We start from the raw sequence: 15139 nt of genomic DNA on the forward strand, positions 1-15139 counted from the left end.
GGCCTGGCGTGCTGCGATTCATGGGGTCACAAAGAGTCAGACACGACTGAGCGACTGAACTGAACTGAACTGATACCTATACATCTTATAGTCTTTGTATAGTCTTATACCTATATATCTTAGAGGGCAGAGATCTTGATTATCTAGTCTTTTTCTTATCAGTCCTTATCACAGTTATAGAGTACAGGCTCCAGGCACAAGGACTTCAGTAATTGTAGCATGCCGGCTCAGTAGTTGTGGTGTGCAGCTCCAGGGTGTGGGAGCTTCAGTAGTTCCAGCACACAGGCTCAGTAGTTGCAGCTTATGTGCCCTAGAGTGTGTGGGCTTCAGTAGTTGTGGCTCATGGGCTTAACATTTAGAAACCAAATGTGTTATGAGGAAATGGGGAGGAAGAGAGTAGGTACCAAGTTAATTTTCATATTTAGCTAACTCGCAAAAACTAAAATAAAATTTGAAAGTTTTATACAAACTCTCAGTGTTCATTTAGGACTTCATCACAATCACTGACACGTTTCCACTGAATCATTGGCAATCATTATCACAGGGAGTGAAATTTAGAAAAAGTTCAATAAAAAGCTGCTAAAATGGATGAACGAATTAGACTTGGTGATTATAATAACTTTTCCAAAGAAGCTCCTCATTTAAGAATTCCTATTTTTCTTTTCTTTATTGTGTAAAATAATTTATTTAATTGGAGGCTAATTACTTTACAATATTGTAGTGGTTTTTGCCATACATTCACATGAATCAGTCATGGGTGTACATGTGTCTCCCCCATCCTGAAACCCCCTCCTATCTCCCTTCCCATCCCATCCCTCAGGATTGTCCCAGTGCACCAGCCCTGAGTGATCTGTTTCATGCATTGAACCTGGACTGGCAATCTATATCACATATGGTAATATACATGTTTCAATGATATTCTCTCAAATCATCCCATCCTCGTCTTCTCCCACAAGAGTCCAAAAGTCTGTTCTTTACATCCGTGTCTCTTTATCTGTCTTGCATAAAGGGTCATTGTTACCATCTTTATAAATTCCATATGTATGCATTATTATACTGTATTGGTGTTTTTCTTTCTGACTTACTTCACTCTGTTTAATAGGCTCGAGTTTCATCCACCTGATTAGAACGGATTCAAATGCATTCTTTTCTATAGCTGAGTAATAGTTCATTGTGTATACATACCACAGATTTCTTATCCATTCATCTGCCAATGGACATCTAGGTTGCTTCCATGTCCTGGCTATTATAAACGGTGCTGCGATGAATATTGAGGTACACGTGTCTCTTTCAATTCTGGTTTCCTCAGTGTGTATCCCCAGCAGTGGGATTGCTGGGTCATATGGCAGTTCTATTTCCAGTTTTTTAAGGAATCTCCACACTGTTCTCCATAGTGGCTGTACTAGTTTGCATTCTCACCAAAAGTGTAAGAGGGTTCCCTTTTCTCCACACTCTCTCCAGCATTTACTGCTTGTAGACTTTTGGATAGCAACCATTCTGACTGGCATGAAATGGTACCTCATTGTGATTTTGATTTGCATTTCTCTAATAATGAGTGATGTTAAGGATCTTTTCATGTGTTTGTTAGCCATCTGTATGTCTTCTTTGCAGAAATGTCTGTTTAGTTCTTTGGCCCATTTTTTGATTGGGTTGTTTATTTTTCTGGAATTGAGCTGCATGAGCTGCTTGTATATTTTGGAGATTAATTCTTTGTCAGTTGCTTCATTTGCTATTATTTTCTCCCATTCTGAAGGCTGTCTTTTCACCTTGCTTATAGTTTCCTTCGTTGTGCAAAAGCTTTTAACTTTAATCAGGTCCCATTTGTTTATTTTTCCTTTTATTTCCATTACTCTGGGAGCTGGGTCATAGGGGATCCTGCTGTGATTTATGTCAGAGAGTGTTTTGCCTATGGTTTCCTCTAGGAGTTTTATAGTTTCTGGCCTTATGTTTAGATCTTTAATCCATTTTGAGTTTATTTTTGTGTGTGGTGTTAGAAAGTGTTCTAGTTTCATTCTTTTGTAAGTGGTTGACCAGTTTTCCCAGCACCACTTGTTAAAGAGATTTCTTTTCTCCATTGTATATTCTTGCCTCCATTGTCAAAGATAAGGTGTCCATAGGTGCATGGATTTATCTCTGGGCTTTCTATTTTGTTCCATTGATCTATATTTCTGTCTTTGTGCCAGTACCATACTGTCTTGATGACTGTAGCTTTGTAGTAAAGTCTGAAGTCAGGTAGGTTGATTCCTCCAGTTCCATTCTTCTTTTCTCAAGATTGCTTTGACTAGTCGAGGTTTTTTGTATTTCTATACAAATTGTGAAATCATTTGTTCTAGTTCTCTGAAAAATACTATTGGTAGCTTGATAGGGATTGCATTGAATCTATAGATTGCTTTGGGTAGTATACTGATTTTCACTGTATTGATCCTTCTGATCCATGAACATGGTATATTTCTCCATCTATTTGTGTCATCTTTTATTTATTTCATCAGTGTTTTATAGTTTTCTATATATAGGTCTTTTGTTTCTGTAGGTAGATTTATTCCTAAGTATTTTATTCTTTTCATTGCAATGGTGAATGGAATTGTTTCCTTAATTTCTCTTTCTGTTTTCTCCTTGTTAGTGTATAGGAATGTAAGGGATTTCCATGTGTTAATTTTATTCCCTGCAACTTTACTATATTCATTGATTAGCTCTAATAATTTTCTGGTGGAGTCTTTAGGGTTTTCTATGTAGAGGATCATGTCATCTGCAAACAGTGAGAGTTTTACTTCTTTTTTTCCAATCTGGATTCCTTTTATTTCTTTTTCTGCTCTGATTGCTGTGGCCAAAACTTCCAAAACTATGTTGAATAGTAATGGTGAGAGTGGGCACCCTTGTCTTGTTCCTGACTTTAGGGGAAATGCTTTCAATTTTTCACCATTGAGGATAATGTTTGCTGTGGTTTGTCACATATAGCTGTTATTATGTTGAGGATTCTTCCTTCTATTCCTGCTTTCTGGAGTTTTTTTTTTTTTTTAAATCATAAATGGATGTTGAATTTTGTCAAAGGCTTTGTCTGCATCTATTGAGATAATCATATGGTTTCTATCTTTCAATTTGTTAATGTGGTGTATCACATTGATTGACGTATGAATATTGAAGAATCCTTGCATCCCTGGGATAAAGCCCGCTTGGTCATGATATATGATCTTTTGAATATGTTGTTGGATTCTGTTTGCTAGAATTTTGTTGAGAACTTTTGTATCTATGTTCATCAGTGATATTGGCCGTTAGTTTTCTTTTTTTGTGGCATCTTTGTCAGGTTTTGGTATTAGGGTGATGGTGGCCTCATAGAATGAGTTTGGCAGTTTACCTTCCTCTGCAATTTTCTGGAAGAGTTTGAGTGGGAAAGCTGTTAGCTCGTCTCTAAATTTTTGGTAGAATTCAGCTGTGAAGCCATCTGGTCCTGGGCTTTTTTTTGTTGGAAAATTTTTGATTACAGTTTCGATTTCCATGCTTGTGATGGATCTGTTCAGATTTTCTATTCCTGCTTCAGTTTTGGAAGGTTATACTTTTCTAAGAATTTGTCCATTTCTTCCAAGTTGTCCATTTTATTGGTATAGTTACTGATAGTAGTCTCTTATGATCCTTTGTATTTCTGTGTTGTCTGTTGTGATTTCTCCATTTTTCATTTTTAATTCTGTTGATTTGATTCATCTCCCTTTGTTTCTTGATGAGTCTGGCTAGTGGTTTGTCTATTTTATTTATCTTCTCAAAGAACCAGCTTTTAGTTTTTTTGATTTTTGCTATAGTCTCCTTTGTTTCTCTTTCATTTATTTCTGCCCTAATTTTTATGATTTCTTTCTTTTTACTAACCCTGGGGTTCTTCATTTATTCTTTTTCTAGTTGTTTTAGGTATAAAGTTAGGTTATTTATATGATTTTTCTCTTGTTTCTTGAGGTAAGCTTGTATTGCTATGTACCTTCCCCTTAGCACTGCTTTTACTGAATCCCATAGGGATTGGGATTGTTGTGTTTTCACAATCCCACTGGGTTGTTGTGTTTTCATTTTCATTCATTTCTATGCATATTTTGATTTCTTCTGTGATTTGTTGGTTATTCAGAAGTCTGTTGTTTCACCTCCATATGTTTGTATTTTTAATAGTTCTTTTCTTGTAGTTGACATCTAATCTTACTGCATTGTGATCAGAAAAGATGCTTAAAATGATTTCAATTTTTTTGAATTTACCAAGACTAGATTTATGGCCCAGGATGTGATCTATCGTGAAGAATGTTTCATGTGCACTTGAGAAAAAGGTGATATTCATTGTTTCAGGGGTGAAATGTCCTATAGCTATCAATTAGGTCTAACTGGTCCATTGCATCATTTAAAGTTTGTGTTTCCTTGCTAATTTTCTGTTTAGTTGATCTATCCATAGGTGTGAGTGGGGTATTAAAGTTTCCCACTATTATTTTGTTACTGTTCATTTCCCCTTTCATACTTGTTAGCATTTGCCTTACATATTGCAGTGCTCCTATGTTGGGCGCATATATATTTATAATTGTTATATCTTCTTGAATTGATCCTTTGATCATTATGTAGTGTCCTTCTTTGTCTCTTTTCACGGCCTTTATTTTGAAGTGTATTTTATCTGATATGAGTATTGCTACTCCTGCTTTCTTTTGGTTTCCATTTGCATGAAATGTCTTTTCCAGCCCTTCAATTTCAGTCTGTATGTGTCCCTTGTTTTGAGGTGGGTCTCTTGTAGACAGCATATATAGGGGTCTTAGCAATCTAAACAAAACAAAAAGGCAGAGAAATATTCAGCAGGTAAAGGAACATGATAAATACCCACCAAACCAAACCAAAGAGGAGGAGATAGGGAGTCTACCTGAAAATGAATTCAGAATAACGACAGTAAAGATCCAAAATCTTGAAAACAAAATGGAGTTACAGATAAATAGAATAGAGACAAGGATTGAGAAGACGCAAGAAATGTTTAACAAGGACCTAGAAGAAATAAAAAAGAGTCAATCAATAATGAATAATGCAATAACTGAATTCAAAAGCACTCTGGAGGGAACCAACAGTAAAATAACTGAGGCAGAAGATAGGATAAGTGAGGTGGAAGATAGAATGGTGGAAATAAATGAAGCAGAGAGGAAAAAAGAAAAAAGAATGAAAAGAAATGAGGACAACCTCAGAGGCCTCTTGGACAATGTTAAATGCCCCAACATTGAATCATAGGAGTCCCAGAAGAAGACAAAAAAAGGTCATGAGAAAATACTTGAGGAGATAATAGTTGAAAACTTCCCTAAAATGGGGAAGGAAATAGCCACCCAAGTCTGAGAAACCCAGAGAGTCCCAAACAGGATAAACCCAAGGCAAAACACCCCAAGACACATATTAATCAAATTAATGAAGATCAAACACAAAGAACAAATATTAAAAGAAGCAAGGGAAAAGCAACAAATAATACACAAGGAGATTCCCATAAGGATAACAATCTTTCAATAGATTCTCTTCAGGCCAGAAGGGAGTGTCAGGACATACTTAAAGTGACAAAAGAGAAAAACCTACAACCCAGATTACTATACCAAGCAAGGATCTCTTTCAAATATGAAGGATAAATCAAAAGCTTTACAGACAAGCAAAAACTGAGAGAATTCATCACCACCAAACCAGCTCTTCAGCAAATGCTAAAGGATCTTCTCTAGACAGGAAACACAGAAAAGGTTTATAAACTTTAACCCAAAACAACAAAGTAAATGGCAACCGGATCACACTTATCAATAATTACCTTAAGTGTAAATGGGTTGAATGCCCCAACCAAAATACAAAGCCTGGCTGAATGGATACAAAAACAAGAATTCCTATTTTTCTTAAGCCTTCCATTTACTAGAACCCATGAGATCATTCAAGGGACTTTTTCTCTTTGGCTACTTTAATATTCATAAATTTATCAGATATGTAATTTAAATTAAAAATTTTTATTTATTTATTTTTTATTGCACTGAGTCTTTGTTGCTGTGTGCTGGCTTTCTCTAGTTGTGACGAGTGGGGGCTACTCGTCTTTGCAGTACATGGGCTTCTCATCATGTGGCTTCTCTTATTATGGACTACAGGCTCTAGGCACATAGGCTTCAGTAGTTGTAGCATGCGGGCTCAATAGTTGCAGTGTGTGGCTTCAGGGTGTGGGGGCTTCAGGAATTATAGCACACAGGCTCAGTAGTTGCCACTTACATGCCCTAGAGTGTGTGAGCTTCAGTAGTTGTGGCTCATGGGCTCAAGAGTTGTGGCTCATGGGCTCTAGAGCAGGGGCTCAGAAGTTGCGGTGCATGGGCTTAATTGCTCCATGGCATGTGAAATCCTCCCAGAGCAGGGATTGAAGTGGTGTCCCCTGCATTGGCAGGTGGATTCTTATCTACCACGCCACCAGGGAAGTCCCAGAAATGTCATTTTATGTTTAAAATGTCTGTAACACCTAACTTTTTATTTTCCTTGTCATTACTTCTATTCCATATCTCCTCAGTGACTGTTTTCTGTACTTAAGTTCACTCTCTCTTTTATTCTATTTATCCATCCATCCTTTCATTTCTCCAGCAAACATTTTGATAGCATTTGTTCAAAACACAGTAAACAGAGTATCAAAATACAGTGTGATAAGTGCTGTAAGAAAAGATTGTTTATGGTGCTATGAGATCACAGCAAAGGATAACGTTTACCTAATTTGGGAGGGAGATTCAGTGACAGCTTCTTGGAGGAGATGTTATTTGAGTTGATCTTCAAAGAATCAGTTGAGTTAGAAAGGCAAAGAAGATGGAAAAGGGCAAAATAACAACAGTGTTCCTTGTTTCTCCCCTGTTGTATAACCATTTATTATTTTTTTCAATTAAAAATTGATGTATAGTTTGCTTGCAATATCATATTAGTTGTAGGTGTTTGTGCATGCATGCTCGGTCACTTCAGTTGTGTCCAACTCTTTGCGACCCTGTGGACTATAGCCTGCCAGGTTTCTTTGTCCATGGGATTCTCCAGGCAAGAATACTGGAGGGGGTTGCCATGCCCCCTCCAAGGAATCTTCCTGACCCAGGGTTTGAACCTGAGTCTACCACGTCTCTGCCTTGCTGGCAGATTCTTTACCACTGAGCCACTGGGGAAGCCCCAGTTTTAGGTGTACAAGATAGCAATTCTATATTTTATAGGTTAGGAACAATACAAAGTTATAATATTACTGACTATAGTCCCTGTGCTGTACATTGTATCCCTGTGACTTATTTTATAATTGATAGTTTGTACCTCTTAATCCCCTTCATCTATTTTGTTCATCACCCTTCTAGCCTCCCCTTTGGCAACCAGTAATTTGTTCTCTGTATCTGTGAGCCTGATTTTGTTTTGTTATGTTTCTTCATTTGTTTTGCTTTTTATATTCTATTTAATGAAAGAAAAATATACTGTTTGTCTTTCTTTGTCTGACTTATTTCACTTAACATAATACCATCTAGGTCCATCCATGTTATCACAAGTGGCAAGATTTTGTTCTTTTTATGGCTGATTAATATTTCATTGTATATATACACCACATCTTCTTTATCCATTCATCTGTCAATGGACACAGATTGCTTCCATATCTTGGCTATTATAAATGGTGCTACAATGAACAGTGAGGTGCATACAAATTAGTGTTTTCATTTTCTCTGATAAACACCCAGGAGTGGAATTGTTAGATTGTATGATAGTTCTATTGTTAATTTTTTGAGGAATCTTCATATTGTTTTCCAGAGTTAGCTGCACCAATCTACATTCCCAACAGTGCACAAGGATTCCCTTTTCTCCACAACCTTGCCAACACTTGTTATTTCTTGTCTTTTTTATGATAGGCATTCTGACAGAGATGAGGTGATATTATTATGGTTTTCATTTGCATTTCTCTAATGGTTAGTGACGGAGAAGGCAATGGCACCCCACTCCAGTACTCTTGCCTGGAGAGTCCCGTGGATGGGGGAGCTTGGTAGGCTGCAGTCCATGGGGTCGCGAAGAGTCGGATGCGACTGAGCAATTTCACTTTCACTTTTCACTTTCATGCATTGGAGAAGGAAAAGGCAACCCACTCCAGTGTTCTTGCCTGGAGAATCTGTTGAAAATCTTTTCATGTTCTTGTTGGTCATCTGTAGGTCTTCTTTGGAGAAATGCCTATTCAGGTACTCTGCCTATTTTAAAATCAAGTTGTTTTGATATTGAGTTGTATGAGTTCTTTTTAAATTTTGGATATTAACTCCCTATATATAATTTTAAAATATCTTCTCCCATTCAGTAGTTACCTTTTTGTTTTGTTGATGGTTCTCTTCATTGTATAGATGCTTTTAGTTTGATATACTCCTTTTTGTTTAATTTTGCCTTTGTTTCACTTGTCTGAGGAGACAAAACCAAGATATATTGGATTTGTAGGCCCATGTCAACTTCTCTTATTTCTAATTTTATTCATTTAGGTCTTCTCTCTCTCTCTCTCTTTTTTTCTGATGCACCACACCATTTCTTTTCCCTTGTTTCTATTTTTCTCCATAGCAGTTCTTAACATCTGGCATACTGCATATTTCTACATATTCACCTGCCATGTCTTTTATCAGAATTATCCAGTGACTTCTCTCCTCACCCTTAAGAAAAGTAGAACCTAATCACAGTGGCTGAAAAAACTATAATGAATGGCTTCTGTTACCCTGCTGACCTGTTTTTTTCTATGTATCTCCTCAGTCACTCTGCCTCAGTCACACTGGACTCCTTGTTTCTTGAAGTCATCAGACTGCTTTCTGCCATAGGGCCTTTGCACTTGCTTTTCCCTCTGTTCATATTGTTTTCATAGATATCTGCATGGCTAACACCCTCATTTCCTTCAGGACTTATTCTCATGATCAGACAGGTCTTCCTTAACTATCTATCTATTGTAATCCCATAAACTCCCCTCCCCATGCTTTTACATCCCCTCCCTATTCCCCTTTTACTGTCTAGCAAATATCACCTTTTATCATACCATGCATTTATTTATTTAACTCTTTTATTCCATGAAAACTGTAAGCTTCATGAGAATGGGGATTTTTGATTCTCTTAAAATCATGTAAAACGTCTCAACAAATAGTGGTCAAATGAATGAATGAAAGGCTGGAAATGCAAAGGCAAAGATGTAAGGGATTTTAAGAAAATGCTAAAACTAATTTGGCTTGGTGACTTCTGAAATCCCTGTTTGCATTGCTACAGTATTGTGGATACAGCAATGAGGCATCTCCTTCCTTGGACACTAGCTCAGTGCTGACTTTACTAAAGGGAAGGAAATATTTCACTTTAAGGGCTGGTAATGACTAACTTTCTCTCTCTTCCAGATAATGTTGTTTTGAACCTTCACCACCACCAGGGCTTTTCCATATGACCAACCCGTGGGACTCTACTTCTGCAGAACTATGAATTTCCTGACTGCTGTTCACTGTCACATTACAGACATAAGGATGTGGAGGAAAAGGAAGTTGGAGTTTTCAGTTAATGGCCTCTTGGTGTGTAGGAGGCAAAACCATCTGCTGTGAAAGGGTGGAAGTAGGGTAGCGATGATAAAATATAAACTGTCACTGAAGAGATTGGGAAACATGGCTGAGGAGAGAAAACTGAGTTGTTGAGCAGAACGAAGTGTTTGGGAAATATGTAGTATGTCAGGTGTTTGATTTTGGTTTTTGTACAATGCATTATTTGTGCTATTGTTTCGTTAGGAAGATGAATGAGTGAATTGAACCCCAATTCCTACTGTTAGAAACTGACAAGCAAGAAATAATAACGTATTGTGATTTACCTATAGGAATTCCTATAGGAATCCTTGTTGTTCTCAAATTATAGGAGCTGCTAAAGGTGGGAGAATCCCATAAGACCAGCTAATCATTAGCATTTATGAAATGACCAAACATCTGATAAGTATATAAAAAAGGAGCATAGGGACCCTGGGACTTCCAAAAGGCAGATCTTGGGGTTATTTTCTAGTCCTAGAGAGATTAACACTGAGACTGTGATTTACCAAGGATTCCTTGTGTGAGCTGTGCCTATTACCAGGCAAAGCCTCGGGAAGAACATCCACACTCAGAGTATCACTCAGGTCCCTTCCCTTTGGAATCAGGAAAGACTGCTGGAGATCAAATGTCCTAGTTCCTACCTTCATTAGACTCCCATAACGTCAACAATGAGAGTTACTTTTCAGAACAGAAAGTTGAATTAGAAGAATATCCATGGGTGTGATATGATAATACTCTAGATAAGCAGAATAGGGATACAAGTAATCAGGAAAGGGGAGGATCAGGAATTTTAGAGGTAAGCCTAGAGCCATTAAGACTTCCAGAAGAGGTGAGGAGACATCTACGAGATCCGGGACCTGGGATTCAGGACAGGAATTCAGGGACAGGAAGTGGTTAGAACACATCTACAATGGAATATGAAAAAAATTTCATATTCAATTGGTGCCATGGAGGACCAATTGGAGCCCATACCAAAAAAGAAGGAAGTAGAATAACATTTATAGGATACTATATACCTGAGATTTGTTTAGTATTTGTTCCATGGCACTGACACATATTTATATCTCGTAACAATTCTGTAAAAGTACCATAATGCTTCGATTCTGCAAATGGCAAAACTGAGGCCTCAGTTCAGTTCAGTTCAGTTCAGTCACTCAGTCGTGTCTGACTCTTTGCGACCCCATAAATCGCAGCATGCCAGGCCTCCCTGTTCATCACCATCTCTCGGAGTTCACTCAGACTCATGTCCATCGAGTCCGTGATGCCATCCAACCATCTCATCCTCTGTCGTCCCCTTCTCCTCCTGCCCCCAATCCCTCCCAGCATCAGAGTCTTTTCCAATGAGTCAACTCTTCTCATGAGGTGGCCTAGAAAAGCAAAATAAGTTGTTCAGGTGTACACACTAATAAGTGGCCATGTTGAGATTAATCATCAGTCTCCTGACTTGACATCCAGAGCTCTCATTAGCTCATCCCACTTAGGCAGGAAATTGTCTCAGCCAGGCCACTGGGTGACAACATTTTTCTCATATTCTGGCAAAGGGCCTGTGTATACATAGGTGTTAAATGTCTTCTGATGGGTAGATATAAAGCTCTACTGACTGTTTTTCAGTTTCTGGATTCTACTTATTGCCCAGAGTCTCCTTGTGTCTTCTTTCATAGGCATTGGCCCATGGTTGATCTTCCAGTGCTGTGGGCCCTATTTGCCACATATGGCTAAGAAGGAAGGGTATTTCTCCTGTTTTCCAGGCCCTGCAGCCCTAATAGACATGATAGCTCTCTGCTAGCAAAGCTGGGGGATGGATAAAAAGGGAGAGGGAAGAGAAAGTAGGTCAATCCATCTATTTTGTCTCTTTCTCCCTTCCCCTCTCATAGCTGCCTTTGCCACTCTCAGGCTAGACTGGGGAAAGAGACCTCCAGAGAAACAAAAGCTTTCTCCTGTGTCTGCTTGCTCATTTTTTATCTGAAAAATATAGATTTCTTGAACTCTATATTTCCCCCATGCTCTGGGGATCTGCTGAGGCTATGTGAAAGTTGTTCAGTTGTGTCCGACTCTTTGAGACCCAATGGACTGTATAGTCCATGGAATTCTCCAGGCCAGAATACTGGAGTGGGTAGCCTTTCCCTTCTTCAGGGTATCTTTCCAACCCAGGGATCGAATCCAGGTCTCCCACATTGTAGGCAGATTCTTTATCAGCTGAGTTACCACGGAATTCCACTGAGGGCTATAGACTTCTGAAAACAAACCTCCTCCCTCATTACATCATCTAACCTGTTTTTGAAAGGTCACACTCACTATTTTAAATGGTGATCAGGCAGAGGGAATTCCCTCTATTCATGGAAGGGTAAACCTTTTTGTTCTATTCAGGTCTTCAACTGATTGAATGGGGCCCACCTGCATTGTGGAGGGCAGTCTGCTTTACTCAGTCTACCATTTCACATGTTAATCTCATTCAAATCACACCCTCATAGAAACACCCAAAAATGTTTATACAACTGTCTTGGGCACCGTGTGGCCCAATTAAGTTGACACATAAAATTATCTATCACAGCTACTCTTGCCACCTTGAAGACCTTTCTGTTCCTTCTGATCCACGTCTATATCCTACTAACTCCATGATACCACATGTAAATTTGAAAGGACAAAATAGCCTCAGATGCTTCATTGGTTATTTGTGTCATCTCATCCACTAGATTCTACACTTCTAGATGGTGACAGCATAGATTTTTATTCATTAAGTAAGAGACACATAGATCTATTATATAACTGTATTCTTAATGGCAAGCAGGTGGGTATTTACTGTTTAGAACTGTATGTTCCATCCAGTTGGAGAGCATGACCACTTGCCTTCCCAGGAAAGCAGCTAGGAAAGGTGAGTATTGGGAACCTTGAGATTGAAAAAGGTTTCTCAGACCTTCCCTCAGCCCTCTGCATGTCCTCACCCTGGGGTTCTGCCCTAGGACAGAAAGTGAAGACTGCTTTGCTTCTTCACTCTTGCAGAGTGAGAAAATCTGGATATGAGAAGCTTTGTTTCAGGGTCACAGTCATACGGCACACCTAGAAGATTTCCTGGGTCTGAGGCATTGGTTGGGGAAGCTCTGGATATCTGACATTTGTCTGGAGCAGATATCATCCATCTTGTGACTACCAATATTGGGGCTGGATAATTTTTTTTTAATTAATTTTTATTGGAGTATATATGCTTTACAATGTTGGGTTAGTTTCTACTGTACAGCAAGGTGAGTCAGTTATACACATACATATATTCTCTTTTTTGGATTTCTTTCCCATTTAGGTCACCAGAGAGCACTGAGTTCCCTGAACTATGCAGTATATTCTCATTACTGATCTATTTTATACATAGTTTCAGAAGTGTAAGTATGTCAGTCCCGGTCTTCCAAGTCATCCTCCCACCTTTTCCCTGCTTGATGTTCCTGTTTGTTCTCTATATCTGTATCTCTATTTCTGCTTTGCAAATAAGATAATCTATACCATTTTTTCTAGATTCCACATGTATGTGTTAACATATATTTGTTTTTCTCTTTCTGATTGACTTGACTCTATATGACAGTTTCTAGGTCCATACACATCTCTACAAGTGACCCAGTTTTTTTCCTTTTTATGGCTGAGTAGTATTCCTTTGTATATATGTACAGTCAGGTATTTCAGTTGCTCAGTCATGTCTGACTCTTTGCGACCCCATGGACTGCAGCACGCCAGGCTTCCCTGTCTATCACCAACTCCCAGAGCCTACTCTTAACTCCATCTCATTGGTGATGCCATCCAACTATCTTGCTCAGTCATGTCCGACTCTTTGCAACCCCATGGAATTCTCTAGGCCAGAATACTGGAGTGGGAAGCCTTTCCCTTCTCCAGGGGATCTTCCCAACCCAGGTCTCCCGCAATGCAGGCAGATTCTTTACCAGCTGAATCCGCCCATGTATATAAAAGGAAGCCCGTATATATGTACTGGGCTGGATAATTCTTTGATGTGAGTTACTGTCCTATACACTGTCAGATGTTTAATGATATATTTGGTCTTGACCTGCTAGATGCCAAGTAGCACCTGCGCCTCCTGTTGTGACAATCAAAAATGTCTCCAGACATTGGCAAATGTACCCTGGGGAGAAAAGCATTTAAGACCCTCTTGGGTTTTGTTCTTTACAAAACAGTTCCATCTATGTTACCACATCTGAGAGTCACTATATCTCTGAGAATCAGGAAGGAACCTGTTCTTTTCTCTCTTTTACACAGCTGGTCAAGTGTCAGGAAAATAAATAGCACTTACAGCTGACTTTAAACTTAGAACTCTTTCTTTTATACATTTCTGAGGTCAGGGTAAGAAAGCTCCTTCAGGATGATTGATTTTAAAAAGATAGTTACTTGACCCCACCCTGGTGGAGATGTCAGTTCTGAGTTGAGGAATAAAATCCTCATTAAAGTTTTGACAGAAGAATACTATTTAACCATTTTGCTATTTTCAGAATTTGATTCTTCATTTTATTTTGATGACCTTTCATTTCACTGCTTTGAAAGCAAAGTTTAGGTGTCTTAAGTGGCTGGTTTTATTTTTGACCACTAGGGTTTCCAAACCTTTCAAACCTTTTATGATGAAGAGGAAGGTCCTAATAAACCTTGTTCACTTCCTCTTGGGGCTGCCTCATTGTGATAACAGTGTGTATCCAGTGGTGTTTTCCAAGAAAACCGAAATACAATACTGTCTTCAAAAATAGAAGTTTCCAGTAATTGTTACTGAGACTAGATCAGAAAACCAGAAGTACTGAAATATGCATCTGAAAGGCACAAACTTTCTGAGACTATAGATAATAATCTTATTTTCTGTTTTTTGAAAAGAGAAAAGGTCCTGTGTTGCTTTTAAACTGGTGTCTAAAGGTAAGGAACTAAAGTTGACTAAGTAGGGTTAAAATAAACTAGAGATTTTAATTAAATTAAAATACATTTATTTTTTCAGGATGTATTGGTTTGCCTTTGAAATGTAATTCAGCTTTGCTTAGGTATCAGACTTTAAGTCCGTCACTTTTGAATTACATGGCAATTAATGTTTGCTGTTGTTTAGTCACTAAGTCATGTCTAACTCTTTTGTGACCCCATGGACTATAGCCTGCCAGGCTCTCTTCCACGGGATTTCCCAGGCAAGAATACTGGAGTAGTCTGCCATTTCCTTCTGCAGGGGATCTTCCCAACCCAAGGATCAAACTTGTGTTTCCTGTACTGGCAGGTGGATTCTTTACCACTGAGCCACTAGAGAAGCCTGATTAATAATAATCAGTAATATTAAATGAGGGCCTACTTTGTGCTGCTACTGAAGCTGTTCTAGGAGGTTCAGTCTGGGAAGGCATTGTGCTGAAGTGCAGAGCATGGCTAGAGAGTTGCCAAGATCTCCCTTTTATATACGTTTAAAATGTTTTAACATTTTCTGGACATTTGGCCTTGTTTAAATTATGTAGCCTCTTTGAACCTCAGCTTCCTCATTTCTAAAATGCAGTAATAATATCAACCTCATGTTGTGAAGACAAAATAAAAAATAATATGAAAGCTTAAGATTAAATTAGTATTTAATATATTAATAATATATTATTACTTATTAATTAATT

At 38.3% G+C, this 15139-nt stretch overlaps 1 protein-coding gene across 2 annotated transcripts in view; it reads left to right on the forward strand.

Annotated features, from left to right (window-relative positions):
- AADACL3 (arylacetamide deacetylase like 3) overlaps positions 1–15139 on the forward strand; it is a 77952-nt gene that overhangs the window by 33122 nt on the left and 29691 nt on the right. Inside the window, exon 1 of one of the 2 annotated variants that reach the window (XM_040263967.1) lies at positions 12794–12898. The exons of the other annotated variant lie outside the window; for it this stretch is intronic. The gene's annotated coding sequence lies outside the window, so the exon portion shown is untranslated. Of the gene's footprint in view, positions 1–12793; positions 12899–15139 lie in introns of those variants that run through there. 2 annotated transcript variants of the gene reach the window in all.

The sequence above is a fragment of the Oryx dammah genome, unplaced genomic scaffold (genome assembly GCF_014754425.2).
Source record: "Oryx dammah isolate SB20612 unplaced genomic scaffold, SCBI_Odam_1.1 HiC_scaffold_21, whole genome shotgun sequence".
Classification (NCBI taxonomy): Eukaryota; Metazoa; Chordata; class Mammalia; order Artiodactyla; family Bovidae; genus Oryx; species Oryx dammah.